General features: G+C 41.6%; 1 protein-coding gene across 1 annotated transcript in view; it reads right to left on the bottom strand.

Moving 5' to 3' along the window:
- Nucleotides 1-23,375, bottom strand: part of NCOA1 (nuclear receptor coactivator 1) — a 298,539-nt gene that overhangs the window by 228,470 nt on the left and 46,694 nt on the right. Inside the window, exon 2 of the mRNA XM_072143854.1 lies at nt 1,504-1,674. The gene's annotated coding sequence lies outside the window, so the exon portion shown is untranslated. The remainder of the gene's footprint in view (nt 1-1,503; nt 1,675-23,375) is intronic.

Raw genomic sequence — 23,375 nt, 5'->3', positions numbered from 1 at the left:
TGTACAGGAATATAACTACTATAATACTGCCCCCTATGTACAAGAATATAACTACTATAATACTGCCCCTATATACAAGAATATAACTACTATAATACTGCCCCTATGTACAAGAGTATAACTACTATAATACTGCCCCCTATGTACAGGAATATAACTACTATAATACTGCTCCCTATGTACAAGAATATAACTACTATAATACTGCCCCCTATGTACAAGAATATAACTACTATAATACTGCCCCCTATGTACAGGAATATAACTACTATGTACAAGAATATAACTACTATAATACTGCCCCCTATGTACAGGAATATAACTACTATAATACTGCCCCCTATGTACAAGAATATAACTACTATAATACTGCCCCCTATGTACAAGAATATAACTACTATAATACTGCCCCCTATGTACAAGAATATAACTACTATAATACTGCCCCCTATGTACAAGAATATAACTACTATAATACTGCCCCTATGTACAAGAATATAACTACTATAATACTGCCCTTATGTACAAGAATATAACTACTATAATACTGCCCCCTATGTACAGGAATATAACTACTATAATACTGCCCCCTATGTACAAGAATATAACTACTATAATACTGCCCCCTATGTACAAGAATATAACTACTATAATACTGCCCCCTATGTACAGGAATATAACTACTATAATACTGCCCTTATGTACAAGAATATAACTACTATAATACTGCCCCCTATGTACAGGAATATAACTACTATAATACTGCCCCCTATGTACAGGGATATAACTACTATAATACTGCCCCCTATGTACAGGAATATAACTACTATAATACTGCCCCCTATTTCAACACATCTGAACTTTAGTTTACCTTTATATTAGGGATATCAGCATAGAGATTAGCTTAGAAGGGTCACAACCAGTCTAATTCTCTACATTAGACGCTGCGCTCCTGCAGGATCTATAGTATTTTGCAGTACTGTATATAAAACAGACCATAGAAGATCAGTGAAGTTCTTGACTGTGTAACCGGATTATCTGGATATGTGAGGAGCTGCGCTGTATAGGGGGCTGGAAAGTACAGAGTTCTGCTATGACTGCAGCAGATGGAATAGATAAGACATGACACATGACTGGTGGTAGGATCATCACACGTTACAATATTGTTCTAGTGTCCTCCATCCTCAGATAGGACCTTATCTCTTTCGGATAACCTCAGACTTAATCTGGAACCTTTTCCCCCAGTATCGAGAACTAGATCCCGCCCTCATCGTTTTATTCCCGGCTAAATAAACACTTATAAAAAAAATCGAATCTCATTGCAGTCATTTATTTCCATTTACGAGGAGAAAAATCGCTCAATTTTGTGGTTGCGGACCTTCACAAGATGTTCTACAGAAGCTCGGAGAGGTCATCAGAACTCTGTGCACTATCCCCTCCCCTATACATTGTATCTATACCATCCAAAAACTTTCCCAGAAGTATACTGGACTGAGAACTTACCTCTAGCTTGCTGGAACGGCAGATGAACTCATGGGAACGAAGCCGGTCGGGAAATTAACTTGAAAGGAAAAGGTGAGATGGCGAAACAGCAGGAAGAAAGCTCATTGATCTCCCATCGATGGGTTGTAAATGAACTTTTGCGGCAGGAGGTTCTGCATCAATTACCGAGATCTATGGAAGGAAATGAAGAGAAATCGGATAAGATACGCTTTTCTGGTAACGTCAAAATACCCAATCACATTAAACAATTAAGTGCACTGAGCCGCCATCGACCGGTGTACACCCAGACCACCGGGGGCACTCAATCAGAGATGGGCCCCACCGTAGAGATGGAAATACAAATGTGACATTACAATCATTATAATGCGTTATTGAGGAATAATTACTTACAAAACAATCAGAAGGATTAGGGCTACACAAAACTTTTTACATTTCTCATCTGTGATGAGACCTCCAACGCATCGGCAGAAGACTTGAGCACCAGTGATCAATACAGTTTGCTAATAGATAGACTTTTCGGTAACCTGTATAGACCTAACCCTGCTTTGCAAATTAAGAGGCACAACACTTTAAGGGAACGTTTCCACCATGTGTTGGCCCTCCTAAGACCCAAAATGATGATCAAGGGGCTCCATTTCCTAGCCATATGCCCCAAATGGCAATGGATGCTCCTCTTGAAGGAAATATGATCATGGTGGTCAAACTGCATCCACATCCCACCAATCACGAAGACAAGAGGGCCATCCCCCACTCTTCCTGAGCACAGGCACCTGAGGATGATCTCTTGATGATCATGGTGGTCCAACTGCATCCATATCCTTCAATCACAAAGACGAAAAGGTTGTCCCCTACTCTTCCTGAGCACCGGCTCTTGAGGATGATCTCTTGATGTTCATGGTGGCCTATTGCATCTACATCCTACGAATCATGAAGATAAGAGGATCGTCCTCCACTCTTCCTGAGCAAAGTCTCTTGAGGATCATGTCTTGATGATCATGGTGGTCCAAATGCATCCATATCCTACCAATCATGAAGATGAGAGCGTCATCCCTCACTGTTCCTGAGCACAGTCTCTTGAGTATTAATTTATTGATGATCATGGTGGTCCAACTGCATCCACATCCTACCAATTATGAAGACGAGAGGGTTGCTCCACACTGTTCCAGGTCACAGTCTCTTGATGATGATCTCTTAATGATCATGGCTGTCCAACTGCATCCTAATCCCACCAATCATTAAGACGAGAGGGTCGTCCCCAACTCTACCTGAGCACAGTCTCCTGATGATAATCTCTTGATGTTCATGGTTGTCCAACTATATCCACATCCTACAAAGATGATGAGAGGGTCGTCCCCCACTCTTCTTTAGCACAGTCTCTCAACAATGATCTCTTAATGATCATGGTGGTCCAACAGCATCCACTTCCTACAAATCATGAAGATGAGAGGGTCTTCCCTCACTCCTCCAGACTCATATGGTTCATGATGGTCCAACAGCATCCACATCCTACCAATCATGAAGACGAGAGGGTTGTCCCCCTCTCTCTTTCTGAGCACAGTCTCTTGATGACAAGCTATTGATAACGGTGGTCCACCTGCATCTACATCTCACCAATCACGAAGACAAGCAGGTTGCTCCCCAATCTTCTTGAGAACAGTCTCTTGATGGCCTCTTGATGATCACTGTGGCTTAGCTGCATCTACATCCCACCAATCATGAAGACAACAAAGTTGTCCTCCACCACTCCGGTGCAAACACTAACATTAGTTTTGGCGCCCAATATCTTAATTACTGACTAGTGTCTGGGGGGCAGTCCTGTGCGAGAACAGACCACCTGGGACCACCCACCTGACGGTTAAGTGACTCGTTAGGAGACAAAACTAAAAGACCAGCCTGATCAGAAATGTTCCAAGAGTCATTGGACAAACTCAACAAATTATTGGTGGAGGCACCGAAAGGTCTTTTTGAATTGAACGGAGGAGGGCAGTGGGTAGAAATGCGTCCAGGGATTAAATCATCTTTTTTTCAGTTTTTTTGTCCCCCACTTCTACTGATCGGAGGCTTCAGACTTTTCAGATATTATTTTGCTGTAAATAGGAAGATAAGTCTTGGATTGCCGTGATGGTCTGGAGTCTTCCCGTTACAATATGTGGTTGAATTCTCAATTATTGTTTTTTAATTTTTTTTATTACTTTCCATTTTCATACATTTGATGTCACTAATGGATTGGGTCACCTTGAACATCTCTGAGGGTTCAGCCTGTAGGAGTAGCGAGGGGGAGAGTAAGTGGCTCCACCGCCGTTCATTCTCTTCAACCTCTCAGCAAATCTTTCTATTCAGGTTTCCCACATTTTATCCATTTGCAAAATAAAACACATTAACATTTACCTTCTATTTCTAGAATATTGCATCTTTACAACATCACTAACTCACACAAGAAGACTGGTCGCATTCGAAAGACAACTGTAAGAGAGGACAGGATGATGCGGAGAGTCTCCATGGGGAATTGTTCCATCACTGCAGCTGGAATTACTCGCCAGTTCAGAACTGAACAGGGTAAGAATCTCTCTCGTCATACAGTGTCTCAATGTTTAAGAGCATTTGGACTCAAAGCACAATCTACAGTGAGCAAACCTCTAATAACATAAGGAATCAAAAGGCTACACCCACTTCTGCTGAGGAGCAGGTTGTGTGGACAGAGGAGAAGTGTCCACAGTTCATTTTAGTAATGAAAGCAAGTTTACTTTATTTAAATCTGATGGGAAATATTATTTTTGTCGACTGGGTAAAGACTGTAGCCAAAGTGTGCAGAGAAGTCAGTGAAAGATGGGGGAGGAAGTGTCATGGTTTGGGGAATATTTTCTGCGGCAGGAGCGGGACCTCTCATACAGCTACATGGCAGAGTGAATACAAATATCAGAACCTTCTTCAACAACTCGTGGTTCCTTCCTTGTGTTCATCAATCCCCCTGTTACATAGCAAAACGGGTAAAGCGGTTCCTTGAAACAGAAAACAGAGAACTGTCGAAGAGACTGGAAGAAGAGCAGATCCCAGCAGAGCCGGGTGAGAGACCAGTGATGTCCTGTGGCCGGTGCTGAGGTCCTGTGCTCTCCCTACTGGTGACTGGTGGGACCTTCAGGACATGTTATTATAATCTATCTCTGTGCTACAGTCATTGCTGATCCCTAGTCATCAAGTTTTTTGCACAGTTTTTGTAATTTTAGTGGCATGCTGACCCCCATCAAATGTTGATAAAAATTTTAAATAAAAACAAATTATATATTAGCTTATATTTTAATAACCCATTTGAATATGAAATATGCCTATTCCTGGAATACCCTTTTAAAAAAATAATTCAAATTTTTTTTTTTGAGCAACAAAATATAATAATAATAAATTATTGGTTTATTTAAAAAAAAAATATACCGTATGTTTTTTACTGATGGTGGCAAGTTATTTTTTTCTTCATATTTTTTAAAAGCACAAATATTGTAAAAAAAAGTTTAATAAAACAAACAATCATTTCTTTTGAGAAAGAAATTCATATATAATAATAGATAATAAAAACAAAAAATATGTTTTTTGTTAATGTTGCCGTACGAGGTCTTGTTTTTTCTTTCCGTGACATGTACTGCGCAGTGATGGGCTGTGATAACAATCTATAAACTAACAGAGTGCAGAGCAAGTCCAGGTCTACCTGCTACGGGAATATTTTTGGCTTCACCTCTCAAGTCAATGTAAACAATGAAGGTGAATGAACCTAAGTGACATCTCAAAAATGTATAATGTAGGTGATGGTGAAAATGGAGCAAAGTTGAGGCTGAGGAGGGAAAAGCCAATTGTCGGTTTAAATCTAAGCTTAGATTTTTTAGTCAGTAAAAAATGGGAGTGCAAGAAGAAGAATAAATCAGCCAATCACTGTGAGGATACAGCTCTCTATATCTAATCTGCTGGGTTCCTCGTGGGTGTGACAGAAGCAGATCAGCCCATCACTGTGAGGATGCAGCTCTCTATATCTCAGCTTCTGGGTTCCTCGTGGGTGTGCCATAAGAAGATAAATCAGCCCATCACTGTGAGGATAGAGCTCTCTATATCTAATGTTCTGGGTTCCTCGTGGGTGTGACAGAAGCAGATCAGCCCATCACTGTGAGGATACAGCTCTCTATATCTAATCTGCTGGGTTCCTCGTGGGTGTAGCAGAAGCAGATAAATCAGCCCATCACTGTGAGGACACACCATACAGCTCTCTATATCTCAGCTTCTGGGATCCTCGTGGGTGTAGCAGAAGCAGATAAATCACAGTGAGGCTACAATCCTTGAACATAAATCCATAAATCACAGTCCTGCTTCTGCTTACAACATACACAAACTTTCCAGGGACAATACCTAATGGTACCTGCAGAGAGCACAAAGCACAGCAGTGTGAGGAAACACCCAGTGCACTTGTAAAAGCTACAATCCTGGAACATAAATCCAATAAGCCAAGGTAGAGAAGCAGCACTCCGTGACAAATAAGTGTTTATTTCACAAGTGGGAAATAAAAGTATTTCCAACTTGTAAATTAAACACTTATTTGTCACGGAGTGCTGCTTCTCTACCTCGGCTTATTGGAACTTTGGGATCCTCGAGTCGGACCTTCACAAGCTTGCACCCTATTTTTGGATCTAAATGCGATTTCACAGAGGCGCTTCATTACTTTATTTTTTCTGGAACATAAATCCATATATCACAGTCCTGCTGCTGCTAACAACATACACAAATTATATATGATTACACAGTTCATGGACAATACATCACACTGACTACAGATAACACAGAACACAGCAGTGTGAGGGCACGCCCCAGAAGCTGCAATTCTTGAATATTAATTCATATATCACAGTCCTGCTGCTACTAACAACATACAAAATCATAAATGATTACACAGTTCAAGGACAACACATCACATTGACTATAGATAACACAGAAGACAGCAGTGTGAGGGCACGCCCCAGAAGCTGCAATTCTTCAATATTAATTCATAGATCACAGTCCTGCTGCTACTAACAACATAAAAAAATAAAAGATTGCACAGTTCATGAAAAATACATCTCACTGACTACAGAACACAGCAGTGTGAGGACACAATTCTTGAATATAAATCCGTATATCACAGTCCTGCTGCTACTAACAACATACACAAAGGTCTGATTACACAGCTCTCCAGGGACAATACCTAGCGCTAGCTGCAGAGAGCTAAGAGCACAGCAGTGTGAGGACAGTGAAGAAGCTACTGTACTGGAATATAAATCCATATATCACAGTCCTGCTGCTACTAACAAAATACACAAAGGCCTGATTACACAGCTCTCCAGGGACAATACATTACACTACAATATTGTATGGTCATTATTGCTGGTAGATCTCTAGAATATCTTTAATATTGGGCTGGATGTGCAGTGTTAGTGCAGGCAGTACGTCACCCACTTGACCCTGCGCCATTGTTGTCTCCGCTCCATGACGGAGGCCGAGCGCTTATTCTTCCTCATGCATTAGCCGCCCATTGCCCAATATGGCGCCTTGTATTATACCGTATTGGCTTCTTCATGAGCCATTAGCTTATCTGGAGAGCCCTTCACACATGTGACTCACCTACTTATCACAGACTGTTAATGGCTTTTACAAACTTTATGAGGTCGTCTGCAAAGCGGAATCTCTCCGCCGCAGTAAATTCTTGACATTTTTTTTCCTCCTAGATTGAAGAAACCAGATCTACAAGTCCTGGAGCTACAAATCAGAGAGATATAGAATATACCGTCATATGTGTCCTCCTGCACGGACGGCCCAGGGTCCACGTGTCCTGGAGGAAGCCCCGGGTCAGTGCACGGACACACCGGACCCTCTGCTGCATCATCCCCCGAAACATGTGTCAGAAGATCAGTGATCCCCAGAACCTCCATCTACACAGAGAAGTAATCGCACAAGTACCGCTCACCTTACACTTCATTGTGACCGTCCTGCTAAGACCAAGATCAGGTATAAACATGGAAACCTTCATTACACTAAATCTCTGGGCAAGTTTCTAATTCCTTGTGCTGACAGGATACAATATACTCCCCAGTACTAAATACACAAAGTTATATCACAGGCGTGAGAAAGTAGCCTCAGGTGTCCTCTTACCTCCTGCAAAGTAATGTGCTTGGAGGGAGAGAACTGGAAGGAGCACATACCTAACTACTATAATACTGCCCCCTATGTACAAGAATATAACTACTATTATACTGTCCCCCTATGTACAAGAATATAACTACTATAATACTGCCCCCTATGTACAAGAATATAACTACTATAATACTGCCCCTATGTACAAGAATATAACTACTATAATACTGCCCCCTATGTACAGGAATATAACTACTATAATACTGCCCCCTATGTACAGGAATATAACTACTATAATACTGCCCCCTATGTACAGGAATATAACTACTATAATACTGCCCCCTATGTACAGGAATATAACTACTATAATACTGCCCCCTATGTACAAGAATATAACTACTATAATACTGCCCCCTATGTACAGGAATATAACTACTATAATACTGCCTCCTATGTACAAGAATATAACTACTATAATACTGCCCCCTATGTACAGGAATATAACTACTATAATACTGCCCCCTATGTACAAGAATATAACTACTATAATACTGCTCCCTATGTACAAGAATATTACTACTATAATACTGCCCCCTATGTACAAGAATATAACTACTATAATACTGCCCCCTATGTACAAGAATATAACTACTATAAAACTGCCCCCTATGTACAAGAATATAACTACTATAATACTGCCCCCTATGTACAAGAATATAACTACTATAATACTGCCCCCTATGTACAAGAATATAACTACTATAAAACTGCCCCCTATGTACAAGAATATAACTACTATAATACTGCCCCTATGTACAAGAATATAACTACTATAAAACTGCCCCCTGTGTACAAGAATATAACTACTATAATACTGCCCCCTATGTACAAGAATATAACTACTATAATACTGCCCCCTATGTACAAGAATATAACTACTATAATACTGCCCCCTATGTACAGGAATATAACTACTATAATACTGCCCCCTATGTACAGGAATATAACTACTATAATACTGCCCCCTATGTACAAGAATATAACTACTATAATACTGCCCCCTATGTACAAGAATATAACTACTATAATACTACCCCCTATGTACAAGAATATAACTACTATAATACTGCCCCCTATGTACAAGAATATTACTACTATAATACTGCCCCCTATGTACAAGAATATAACTACTATAATACTGCTCCCTATGTACAAGAATATAACTACTATAATACTGCCCCCTATGTACAAGAATATAACTACTATAAAACTGCCCCCTATGTACAAGAATATAACTACTATAATACTGCCCCTATGTACAAGAATATAACTACTATAAAACTGCCCCCTGTGTACAAGAATATAACTACTATAATAATGCCCCCTATGTACAAGAATATAACTACTATAATACTGCCCCCTATGTACAAGAATATAACTACTATAATACTGCCCCCTATGTACAGGAATATAACTACTATAATACTGCCCCCTATGTACAGGAATATAACTACTATAATACTGCCCCCTATGTACAAGAATATAACTACTATAATACTGCCCCCTATGTACAAGAATATAACTACTATAATACTGCCCCCTATGTACAAGAATATTACTACTATAATACTGCCCCCTATGTACAAGAATATAACTACTATAATACTGCTCCCTATGTAGAAGAATATAACTACTATAATACTGCCCCCTATGTACAAGAATATAACTACTATAAAACTGCCCCCTGTGTACAAGAATATAACTACTATAATACTGCCCCCTATGTACAAGAAAATAACTACTATAATACTGCCCCCTATGTACAAGAATATAACTACTATAATACTGCCCCCTATGTACAGGAATATAACTACTATAATACTGCCCCCTATGTACAAGAATATAACTACTATAATACTGCCCCCTATGTACAGGAATATAACTACTATAATACTGCCCCCTATGTACAGGAATATAACTACTATAATACTGCCCCCTATGTACAAGAATATAACTACTATAATACTGCCCCCTATGTACAGGAATATAATTACTATAATACTGCCCCTATGTACAAGAATATAACTACTATAATACTGCCCCCTATGTACAAGAATATAACTACTATAATACTGCCCCCTATGTACAAGAATATAACTACTATAATATTGCCCCCTGTGTACAGGAATATAACTACTATAATACTACCCCCTATGTACAAGAATATAACTACTATAATACTGCCCCCTATGTACAAGAATATAACCACTATAATACTGCCCCCTATGTACAAGAATATAACTACTATAATACTGCCCCCTATGTACAAGAATATAACTACTATAATACTGCCCCCTATATACAAGAATATAACTACTATAATACTGCCCCCTATGTACAGGAATATAACTACTATAATACTGCCTCCTATGTACAGGAATATAACTACTATAATACTGCCCCCTATGTGCAGGAATATAACTACTATAATACTGCCCCCTATGTACAAGAATATAACTACTATAATACTGCCCCTATGTACAGGAATATAACTACTATAATACTGCCTCCTATGTGCAGGAATATAACTACTATAATACTGCCCCTATGTACAGGAATATAACTACTATAATACTGCCCCCTATGTGCAGGAATATAACTACTATAATACTGCCCTTATGTACAGGAATATAACTACTATACTACTGCCCCCTATGTGCAGGAATATAACTACTATAATACTGCCCCCTATGTGTAGGAATATAACTACTATAATACTGCCCCCTATGTACAGGAATATAACTACTATAATACTCCCCCCTATGTACAAGAATATAACTACTATAATACTGCCCCCTATGTACAAGAATATAACTACTAGAATACTGCCCCCTATGAACAAGAATATAACTACTATAATACTGCCCCCTATGTGCAGGAATATAACTACTATAATACTGCCCCCTATGTACAGGAATATAACTACTATAATACTGCCCCCTATGTACAAGAATATAACTACTATAATACTGCCCCCTATGTACAAGAATATAACTACTATAATACTGCCCCCTATGAACAAGAATATAACTACTATAATACTGCCCCCTATGTACAAGAATATAACTACTATAATACTGCCCCCTATGTACAAGAATATAACTACTATAATACTGCCCCCTATGTACAAGAATATAACTACTATAATACTGCCCCCTATGTACAGGAATATAACTGCTATAATACTGCCCCCTATGTACAAGAATATAACTACTATAATACTGCCCCCTATGTACAAGAATATAACTACTATAATACTGCCCCCTATGAACAAGAATATAACTACTATAATACTGCCCCCTATGTACAAGAATATAACTACTATAATACTGCCCCCTATGTACAAGAATATAACTACTATAATACTGCCCCTATGTACAAGAATATAACTACTATAATACTGCCCCCTATGTACAAGAATATAACTACTATAATACTGCCCCCTATGAACAAGAATATAACTACTATAATACTGCCCCCTATGTGCAGGAATATAACTACTATAATACTGCCCCCTATGTACAAGAATATAACTACTATAATACTGCCCCCTATGTACAAGAATATAACTACTATAATACTGCCCCCTATGTGCAGGAATATAACTACTATAATACTGCCCCCTATGTACAGGAATATAACTACTATAATACTGCCTCCTATGTACAAGAATATAACTACTATAATACTGCCCCCTATGTGCAGGAATATAACTACTATAATACTGCCCCCTATGTGCAGGAATATAATTACATGAATACTCAGGATACTTCGTCACCCCTGTATACGGTATTAGTAGGCTATTATCCTGTACTGCAGATAGCGAGGAATAGAAAGAGGCTCCACACAGGAAATTTGATTACAAACCTAAATTAAACCAGGCCCCTGAGTGCTGCGCTGTGTGAACCATGTGCTTTGCATGACTGCCCTACTTTAAATTTAACTAGTTTCACACTTACACTTTTAGCTGAAAGTGCGAACAAAGACAAAAAAAATACCAATAACTAAGAAAACTGAGCTCAACAACTTCAGTCTGTACTGATGAGAAATTTGCCAAAAATTATGTTTAAAGAAAACACTGTAAATAAATATTGTATCAGAAATGACTATTATTGTTTACAATATTATTTTTTTTTGTAAGTTTAATACATTTTACACATTTTGAGCTGACACTGGACTCTACCTTCAGCTCCAGCTATGAAAAATGAATGTTGCATTAGTTGTACTGTAGTAATATGAATAGAAGATGGGCAGGCAAGATAAGAGCTCAGCTCCTAGTCCAGCACATGAGATGTCTGCCTCCTGTACACACATTATACTATTATAGTTTATGAATAGGCGATGAGAAGTCTAGATAAGAGATCAATCTGTAGTCCAGAACACGAGGAAGAGATGATTGTGTCCTAATACTGCATTATTATATTGCAGTTACAGTATATAAACAGGTGGTGAGCTGTCTAGATAAGAGCTCAATCTGGAGTCCAGAACATGGAAGTTGATTGGCGTCTGCTAGAATGATATCAATTTTATCAATATGAAAAAAACAGCCCAGAACATGAGAGAAATTAATGCCTCACGCTCTCACCATAATCTTATATATGCAATATAATGTATTAGCAGAAGCTGGGCAGTCACAGTACATAAACAGCTGGTGAGCCGTCTAGATAAGAGCTCAACCTAGACCTCAAGAATGAGAGTTGCTCACATTCTGCTCCCACAACTGGAGGAATTAGAACATTGTATCTATATGGAAATGAGATGAGTTTTCTAGATAAGAGCTCAGAATGTGAGAGAAATTAATGTCCACTAGTCTCACTGGTAATGGACTTATTATCTTGTATCAGACGTACATTGTATAAAAAAAGGATGAACAGTCTAGATAAGATAAGAGGCCCACATGAAGATTAAAACATGATGATCACCTTAGGATCACAGATAAAACAATTGCATTGTATCTATATCGGGGAGATGAGCAGTCTAGATAAGAGCTCAGTCCATAGTACAGAACCTTAGATGGATGATTGTCTCCTGCCCACAAAACTGGACTTCTGATATTATATCTAGAGAAAAAGGGGATGTACATTTTACTAATAATAATTCTTTTATTTATATAGCTCCAACAGATTCCACAGAGCTCGCCAAATCAGTCCCTGTCCCCAATGAGACTCACAATCTAACAAACCTACAAGTTTTTGGAGTGTGGGAGGAAACCCGAGGACCCGGAGGAAACCCACGCAAACACAGATAGAACATACAAACTCTTTGCGGATGTTGACCTGGTTGGGACTTTAAGCCAGGAACCTAGCACTGCAAGGCTGTAGTTCTAACCACTGAGCCACCACGCTGCCCTTTTTAGGTAACAGCTTGAACCACCGTCCAGAATATAATAGGGAGGGTCTCTTACTACTTGTACAGATAATGGAATCAGTGAATTATTATATTGCAGCTATGCATTCAGGAGATGAGTAGGTTAGAGCTGAGTCCACAGTCCAGAACATAAAACATGACTACCTCCTGCTTACTCGGCTGATAAAATGATATTGTATCTATATAAACAGGAGATGAGCAGGCTAGATAAGAGCTCAGCCTGAAGTTCAGAGCTTGAAAGATTATCTTCTCATTCAGCTGAGGGACATATTGGGGCACATTTACTTACCTGTCCGAGGAGTTCACCAGAAGGGCATTCTTCCGACAATAATGCATGATTCACTAAGATCGTGCGCCCGATATCCTGCATGTGCCGCTTCCCCGATCAGGTCCTCCGGAGTTCACCTTCTTCTTCCCGGTGCATGTAAGTGCATCATCTTGCAACACAATTTTAAAGTTAAATCCCGCGCTCAGTCCGAATCAGTCTGATCGCCCGATGGCCCGCCCCCGATTTCTGTCGCATGAAAGTCGCACGATTTTGCTAAAATCCAATCGCATGTGACACAATCCCCAGTTAAATACCTGTCACAGCGTTGCAAATCGAGAAAATGTCAAAAATCTGACGAAAGTGCGATCCACGGACCCTTAATAAATAAGCCCCATTATATTTAAAAATGGGATGAACATTGCTGAGAACATGAGGGAGATTAATGTCTCCTGCTTTCACTGTTATCTACTTATTGTCTTGTATATGCTGTAAAATGGATACACAGAAGATGGGCAGTCTAAATAAGAGCTCAGCTTGAGGACCAGAACATGATGACCATGATAAGAACTGATCCAATAATCTACCTATATATGCAGAATGGAGATGAGCAGTCTAGAAAAAAAATTCAAGAAGTCTGCCTCCTGCTTATACATCTGATTAAGTGATGAATGTATCTATTTAAACAAGAGATGAAAAGTCTATATAAGAGCTTGGCCTGGAGTTTAGAACATCAGAGATGATTATCTTCTTCTCGCTCAGCTGTTATTGTATCTAGATGAAGAGGGGATGAGCAGGCTAGATAAGAGCTCAGGCTGGAGTTTAGAACATGAGAGATGATTATCTTCTCACTCGGCTGATGGACATGTTATATTGTATCTAGATGAAGAGGGGATGAGCAGGCTAGATAAGAGCTCAGGCTGGAGTTTAGAACATCAGAGATGACTATCTTCTCACTCGGCTGATGGACATGTTATATTGTATCTATATGAAGACAGGATGAGCAGGCTAGATAAGAGCTCAGGCTGGAGTTTAGAACATCAGAGATGATTATCTTCTTCTCACTCAGCTGATATATATTATATTGTATCTATATAAAGAGGGGATGAGCAGGCTAGATAAGAGCTCAGGCTGGAGTTTAGAACATGAGAGATGATTATCTTCTTCTTACTCAGCTGATATTAATTATATTGTATCTATATGAAGAGGGGATGAGCAGGCTAGATAAGAGCTCAGGCTGGAGTTTAGAACATGAGAGATGATTATCTTCTTCTTACTCAGCTGATATTAATTATATTGTATCTATATGAAGAGGGGATGAGCAGGCTAGATAAGAGCTCAGGCTGGAGTTTAGAACATGAGAGATGATTATCTTCTTCTTACTCAGCTGATATTAATTATATTGTATCTAGATGAAGAGAGGATGAGCAGGCTAGATAAGAGCTCAGGCTGGAGTTTAGAACATGAGAGATGATTATCTTCTCACTCGGCTGTTGGACATGTTCTATTGTATCTATATGAAGAAGGGATGAGCAGGCTAGATAAGAGCTCAGGCTGGAGTTTAGAACATGAGAGATGATTATCTTCTTCTCACTCGGCTGATGGACATGTTATATTGTATCTATATGAAGAGGGGATGAGCAGGCTAGATAAGAGCTCAGGCTGGAGTTTAGAACATTAGAGATGACTATCTTGCTCTCACTCAGCTGATGGCCATGTTATATTGTATCTAGATAAACAGGGGATGAACAGTCTAAACCTTTAGTCTACAATCCCGAAGGTATAAGGGATGATGTTCTCCTACTCAAAAAAGCTGATGTACTGTATCTGCTGAGATATAAGAGGAGTAGCCTAAATAAGAGACCAGAAAGTTGAGTTGCCTATCCTCTGTTTCTGCTTTGCTGTTGGACTAGGGATAGACCAGTTGCCCGTGACTATGTTTGTTGTTGGTTAGTGTCGTTGGCCAGCTTTTTGGTGCTCTCCTGATCCGTCCTGACCCAGTCTCTTCTCCTTCTTTCTACCTTCAGGTTTATGGCTTACACTGTAGTGGCAACCTGGGTCCTTTGCAACCAAGTCCAACCCTTCTTGCAAGAGGCAATGGTGAAAACCAAAGGGTGGCCTTAGACTCTGACACATGGGTCTATTGTGGGCACCTTATTATTCTTGTGGATTCATCCTTTCAACTTACTACTGATTATATGGCAGTTATGTTAATGAAAGTCTCCTGCTCATACAACTGACTCATTAGTCACATAATCAAGAAATGAGCGGCCTAGTTAAAAACTCAGTTTAAAATATGGAACATCAATTACAATAGTATGGATAGTAAGAGGAGATGTGCCATCTAGATAAGAACTCAGTTTACTATCTACAACATGAAACATGACTGCCTCCTGCTCACAGTAGTATGGATAACAAGAGGAGATGTGCCGTCCAGGTAAGAGCTCAGACCACAATCTACAACATGAAACATGACTGCCTCCTGCTTACAGTAGTATGGATAACAAGAGGAGATGTGCCATCTAGATAAGAGCTCAGATCACAATCTAGAACATGAAACATGACTGCCTCCTGCTTACAATAGTATGGATAATAAGAGGAGATGTGCCGTCCAGATAAGAGCTCAGATCACAATCTAGAACATGAAACATGACCGACTCCTGCTTACAATAGTACGGATAATAAGAGGAGATGTGCCGTCTAGATAAGAGCTAAGACCACAATCTTCAACATGAAACATGACTGCCTCCTGCTTATAATAGCATGGATAATAAGAGGAGGTGTGCAGTCTAGATAAAAGCTCAGATCACAATCTAGAACATGAAACATGACTGCCTCCTGCTTATAATAGTATGGATAATAAGAGGAGATGTGCCGTCTAGATAAGAGCTCAGATCACAATCTAGAACATGAAACATGACTGCCTCCTGCTTACAATAGTATGCATAACAAGAGATGTGCCGTCTAGATAAGAGCTCAGACCACAATCTAGAACATGAAACATGACTGCCTCCTGCTTATAATAGTATAAATAATAAGAGATGTGCCGTCTAGATAAGAGCTCAGACCACAATTTAGAACATGAAACATGACTGCCTCCTGCTTATAATTGTATAAATATTAAGAGGAGATGTGCCGTCTAGATAAGAGCTCAGATCACAATCTAGAAAATGAAAAATGACTGCCTCCTGCTTATAATAGTATGCATAACAAGAGATGTGCCGTCTAGATAAGAGCTCAGACCACAATCTACAACATGAAACATGACTGCCTCCTGCTTACAATAGTATGCATAACAAGAGATGTGCCGTCTAGATAAGAGCTCAGACCACAATCTACAACATGAAACATGACTGCCTCCTGCTTATGATAGTATGCATAACAAGAGGAGATGTGCCGTCTAGATAAGAGCTCAGATCACAATCTAGAACATGAAACATGACTGCCTCCTGCTTACAATAGTATGGATAATAAGAGGAGGTGTGCCGTCTAGATAAGAGCTCAGATCACAATCTACAACATAAAACATGACTGTCTCCTACTTACAATAGTATGCATAACAAGAGGAGATGTGCCGTCTAGATAAGAGCTCAGTTCATGGTCCATACCTCACACAACTACTGGGTTTGCACTAAATGTTTGAGTTTTAATGTAGAATCTTTTAAAATTATAAGAGGGGAGGGATGAAGATTAATGTGATGGGTTTTTAGAATATTTGCAAAATACATTAAAGTCATTAATAAAGATTAACATTAAACTAATCTTTAGCCAATTTACAGCATAAAATGGAATTTACCTGGACTTCAGATCAGACCTGGATGTGTACACGAGGCGCTGATCCAAGCCACAAGCCGATTATCCATTAAAGGGCCCGACTTAACACCTTGGAAAGGAAAGTCCCATTATAAACATTGGCCTCTAATCCTATCACCGGTATTTCCAGTTCCAGAGGCTTATTATGTCATGTAATCTACAGCACAGACATCTTACACCGGGGCAAACTATACATGGAGGGGCAGAAAGTCTATACATGGAGGGGCAGGAAGACTATACATGGAGGGGCAGAAAGACTATACATGGAGGGGCAGGAAGACTATACATGGAGGGGCAGAAAGACTATACATGGAGGGGCAGAAAGACTATACATGGAGGGGCAGAAAGACTATACATGGAGGGGCAGAAATACAATAAATGGAGTGGCAGAAAGACTATACATGGAGTGGCAGAAAGACTATACATGGAGGGGCAGAAAGACTATACATGGAGGGGCAGGAAGATTATACATGGAGGGGCAGAAAGACTATACATGGAGGGGCAGAAAGACTATACATGGAGGGGCAGAAAGACTATACATGGAGGGGCAGAAAGACTATACATGGAGGGGCAGAAAGACTATACATGGAGGGGCAGGAAGACTATACATGGAGGGGCAGAAAGTCTATACATGGAGGGGCAGAAAGACTATACATGGAGGGGCAGAAAGATTATACATGGAGGGGCAGAAAGATTATACATGGAGGGGCAGGAAGACTATACATGGAGGGGCAGAAAGATTATACATGGAGGGGCAGAAAGTCTATACATGGAGGGGCAGGAAGACTATACATGGAGGGGCAGAAAGACTATACATGGAGGGGCAGAAAGACTATACATGGAGGGGCAGAAAGACTATACATGGAGGGGCAGAAAGACTATACATGGAGGGGCAGAAAGACTATACATGGAGGGGCAGAAAGACTATACATGGAGGGGCAGAAAGATTTTACATGGAGGGGCAGAAAGACAATACATGGAGGGGCAGGAAGACAATACATGGAGGGGCAGAAAGACTATACATGGAGGGGCAGAAAGACAATACATGGAGGGGCAGAAAGACAATACATGGAGGGGCAGAAAGACAATACATGGAGGGGCAGAAAGACAATACATGGAGGGGCAGAAAGACAATACATGGAGGGGCAGAAAGACAATACATGGAGGGGCAGAAAGACAATACATGGAGGGGCAGAAAGACAATACATGGAGGGGCAGAAAGACAATACATGGAGGGGCAGAAAGACTGTACGTGGAGGGGCAGAAAGACTGTACGTGGAGGGGCAGAAAGACTGTGCGTGGAGGGGCAGAGGGACCATACATGGAGGGACAGAGGGACCATACATGGAGGGACAGAGGGACCATACATGGAGGGACAGAGGGACCATACATGGAGGGACAGAGGGACCATACATGGAGGGACAGAGGGACCATACATGGAGGGACAGAGGGACCATACATGGAGGGACAGAGGGACCATACATGGAGGGACAGAGGGACAATACATGGAGGGGCAGCAGGGACAATACATGGAGGGACAGAGGGACCATACATGGAGGGACAGAGGGACCATACATGGAGGGACAGAGGGACCATACATGGAGGGACAGAGGGACCATACATGGAGGGACAGAGGGACCATACATGGAGGGACAGAGGTACCATACATGGAGGGACAGAGGGACAATACATGGAGGGACAGAGGGACAATACATGGAGGGGCAGCAGGGACAATACATGGAGGGGCAGCAGGGCAATACATGGAGGGGCAGCAGGGCAATACATGGAGAGGTAGACAGAGGCACAACATATATGGGATATATATAAAAATGTAAGAAATAATAGAAGAGGGAACAGCACAGTGGACACTAGGCCCTAGTGTAAAAATACTTGAGGAAATCCAGGCCTACTACATGGTCACACAGCGAATGCCGAAGGCCAAGTACAAATAGGCAGATGTTCAAAATCATGGGGCAGAAGGCAGCACAAGGGACAGCAGGGGCACTATAATGGGGCAGATAGCCCTGTATATGGTAGGGGCAGTATACAAACAAGAGTCTGTGCCTGTGATAGAGGCCGCAGTGTGCAGCACACTTGTATCAGAGAAGACAATGACCATCAAGGGCTTTGGGCTGCATGAAGTGAATGCAATGTGACCTCTATGTGTACCCCTGACCAGAACTCTGACCCCATTGCCCCCCATTAGTGCCCTGTGTATGCGGCATAGCCCGGGCCTTCCTGTAGTGAGGAGACCTCAGAATCCCTGGTTTGGAAAGATACTTTAAGTGCCAAATAAAAGATTTCAATGAAGACATAAGGATCAGTGTCGTGTAGTTTAATTCCGGGAATATAGATGGCGATTAAGCGGCGGGTGTCGCGCAGGTGCTAGTAAAACTGATATATGACCCATAAAACGCTCCCGAATCTGCTACAAAGCAAAATATTTTTGGCGCTAATGACACTCAGGAGACGTTCCGCACAAAGAGCTGGAAGCGAGGCTGATGTATGTCCTATCCCGCTACTGTGCGAGGAGACAGCGGGGGGCGCTACTGTACCAGGTCACCAGGAACCATACAGATTCATGGACTGCGACTAATAGAAAGGATTCTGGAAGTTACTCTGTAAGCGTCATTTATTGGGCCATGTGCAGGAGGTGGCGACCCACCACGCGTAGCATGGGCAGAAAATGTATATTTCGGTATTATGTAATGCACTTGATAACATTTCCATATAAACCTTCCCCATTCATTTCAAAGAAAATCCCATTCCCAAGAAAAGCGCAATAGACTATGGGGGGATAGCGGACACTATAGTAAATACCGAGGACCCACCATGTTCCCGTCACATCCAAAGTGGCGTTTAGGGCAGAAAAGCCTCAAAATAAGTGGAGATGGGGCTTCATACATAGTATATCTCCCCCTATACCACCTGGGATCGAATCCCAACACAACAAGAACCCATATTGCTCTATACACTGCTACCAACTATAGAACTGCGTGGACACATATAACAACAACAACAAGTACACCCCGACATATCCCACAGAAATCCGGATCTATAATCCAATCCTCCATCTACCCATCTACACTTCTTGCTCCATCTCCCCAACCGACTCCCCAACTGTCTTCCCTACATCCTCCATCTCCCCTACAAATCCTCCATCTCCAAACACTCCTCCTCCTCCATCTACCCTACCTCCTCCTTCTCCTCTAAATCCTCCTCCTCCATCTACCCTACCTCCTCCTTCTCCTCTAAATCCTCCTCCTCCATCTCCTCTAACCCCTCCTCCTCCATCTCCTCTAACCCCTCCTCCTCCATCTCCCCTACCTTCTCCTCCTCCATCTCCTTTAACCTCTCCTCCTCCATCTCCCCTACCTTCTCCTCCTCCATCTCCTTTAACCCCTCCTCCTCCATCTACCTATCTACACTTCTTCCTCCATCTCCTCTTCCTACTCCTCCTCCACCTCCTCTAACTCCTTCTCCTCCATTTACCCACCTACAATTCTTCCTCCATCTCCCCATCCGACTCCCCAACTGTCTTTCCTACATCCTCCATCTCCCCTACCTCCTTCATCTCCTCTGCAATTCCTTCAATTTGTACCCTAAATCTTCCATCTCCAAAAACTCCTCCTCCGCCCTCTACCCTACCTCCTTCTTCTCCTCTAAATCCTCTTCCTCCCTCTTCCTTACCAACTCCTCCACCATCTCCCCTACATCTTCTATCTCTAATAACTCCTCCTCCGTCTTCCTTACCAACTCCTCCACCATCTTCCCTACCTCCTCCTCTGTCTCCTCTAATTACATCTCCACTACCTACTCCTCCACTGTCTCCTCTACATCACCCATCTATAAATAACTCCTCATCCTCCATCTCCCCTACCTCCAATTCTCCATCTCCATTACCTTCTCCCCCCCCTCCATCTCCCCAACACCCTCCATCTCCACTAACTCCTACATCTCCACCTTCTCATCCATCTCCCCCACCTCATCCTCCTCCATCTCCTGATACTTTATATCCCCTATGTCCTCCTCCTCCATCTCCTCTAACTTTTCTTCTTACATCTTCCCTACCTACTCCTCCACCTTCTCCTCTACATCCTCCATCTCCCTTACCTCCACCTCTGCTGGTGAAAGGTGAATATCATATATACCTCCCACCAGCAGCATTAGACATAATCTGAGGCGATTGTCTACTTAGGTCACAAGGGGCTGATACTGAGGACCATGACCAGCAGCCAGGCTATTCCTCCTTTTTGGGATCACTCACCTGTACCACCACTAGGGGCACTAGTCTAATTTCCTGATATTTTTGTGTTTATCTTGTCGGATCCCACCAAAAAATTATGGAAAAACCCCCAAAAACTCAGGAACCAGCATATTTTTACCAGAAAGAGTGGCAGTTTACAAACAAATAAATGTTCACGATTAGTGTAAACCAGGAAACCAACATACAAGAAGCGCGTACGAGGGATTTCCCAGCAACCTTAACGCAGAAGTAGACTCAATACTACACAATTATGTGACCTATATACACTCCGCTCTCATACCGCACTATTGTGGTCAGATCAGAATCTGCTTAGAAGAATACATAGTATACGGCTGCAGGACATTTTGGTTGACCAAGTCCTTTGGTCTCAATCAGTCTAATTTTGGATGTACCATGCCCCATGTTGGGGAGTGCCCCTCCCCTTTATGTGATATGGACACTCAACATGGTGGTTAGATTTATTTTTTGGGTCTTGACCCATATAAAAGACAACAAGCCTGGAGGATGCAGAAGAAGTTTGCTGGATTCAGAAGATCTGGCAGGTCCTCCCAAGTTTCTCGGAAGTCTTTTATTGGGGGAGTTGATCCCCATAAGCCAAAAAAATTCTCTCTGCAAATATGAAGATCTTCCATAATAAAAATGGCGCAAGGATGTAGGAGGTCCCTCTTACAGATTTTACATTTGGGCCCAAGATCTTCATGTGGTGCCTCCCAATCATAGAGATCTACCAGGTAGCTGGGCAAGAACCGCAGCACAATGACACAGCGCCATCTGGTGTCAGCCTAGAAAAGTTCTGCCCCACAAAGGTTTGGGCCACTTCATAAAGGTATGAAGGATTTATGTCATGTAATGTGCTTTGTTGTATTGGTAGATGCTGTCCTGGAATGGTATTCGTGATATGGCTTCAAGACCTGCAATGCGGACAGTAGGACCTCCTACACGCATAAGAAAGTTCTGGTCAGGTCTGGCTACATCATTACTTATAACGACCCACCATCAAGACCATGTCACAGGAGGAGAGCGGAAGGAGATCAATAACAAAAAGCCACCACAAGGGTAAGGACCGAGCACTGCGGCCTAGTCACACTGTCCCCAGGAGGAGCCATGTGGAAGTCCTGGTTACTGAGGCCAAGCTACAGAAGCCATCAAGGATCACACGAGTATTGAGAGCTAGAAGGACCATAGAGGATACTACCACATGCAGAACGGCGGAAGGTCGGGTGGTTGGAGTGGCCTGGGGCCTAAAAGGTACAGGAGGAAAAGAGCCTCCATGACATGGTAACCATCAAACTTTTAAAGGGAACCTGTCAGCAGAAATGTACCCAATAGACCATTACCAGTATGTTGTCCACCAGATAAATATCTTCTGATTTATGCTTCTTCCATGGCCCAGCATGGTGGCATCATCTGAAAAATGAACTCTGTAGTGATCTGGATTTATAAAGTCAAGGAGGCTGAGATTTTAGAACTAAAGTCAAGCCTGTGAGGTCTGTGCCTATGGAACACCAGACCGCTGGATGATCGGGGGATACCCAATGGTTGGATGAATTCCGTGCCAGGTGAGTATTGTAGCATCTTTACTCAACCATTGGGGATCATCCAGCAGTGTTCCATAGGCACGGACCTCTCAAACCGTATCTTAGTTATAGATGTATCATTCTGCTCATTAGCATAATTTTATTATTTTATTAGCATAAGTTGATTTTAGAAGGAAGGAGGCCATGGATAACGCATATAAGAAAAAACCACAGTCCCAGTGCCTGGATCTATGAGTAATGTCCCTGGTTTATCTTGGCAGATTTTGATGGTAGTAGTCAGGAGATTACTGCACAAGCCAGGTTTATCCCAGGGTGCTCCACTGTTTACACCTCTCTCCACTGTAGTGTTGTAGGGGAGTAAAGCTCTAGCTATTGTGATTCAACAGCTCCGTCCCCTCCATCGCTCCTTCCTGTGACCTCT

The sequence above is a fragment of the Engystomops pustulosus genome, chromosome 3 (genome assembly GCF_040894005.1).
Source record: "Engystomops pustulosus chromosome 3, aEngPut4.maternal, whole genome shotgun sequence".
NCBI lineage: Eukaryota > Metazoa > Chordata > Amphibia > Anura > Leptodactylidae > Engystomops > Engystomops pustulosus.
The sequence above is the reverse complement of the archived record's forward strand: the minus strand, read 5'-3'. Positions and strand labels throughout refer to the sequence as shown.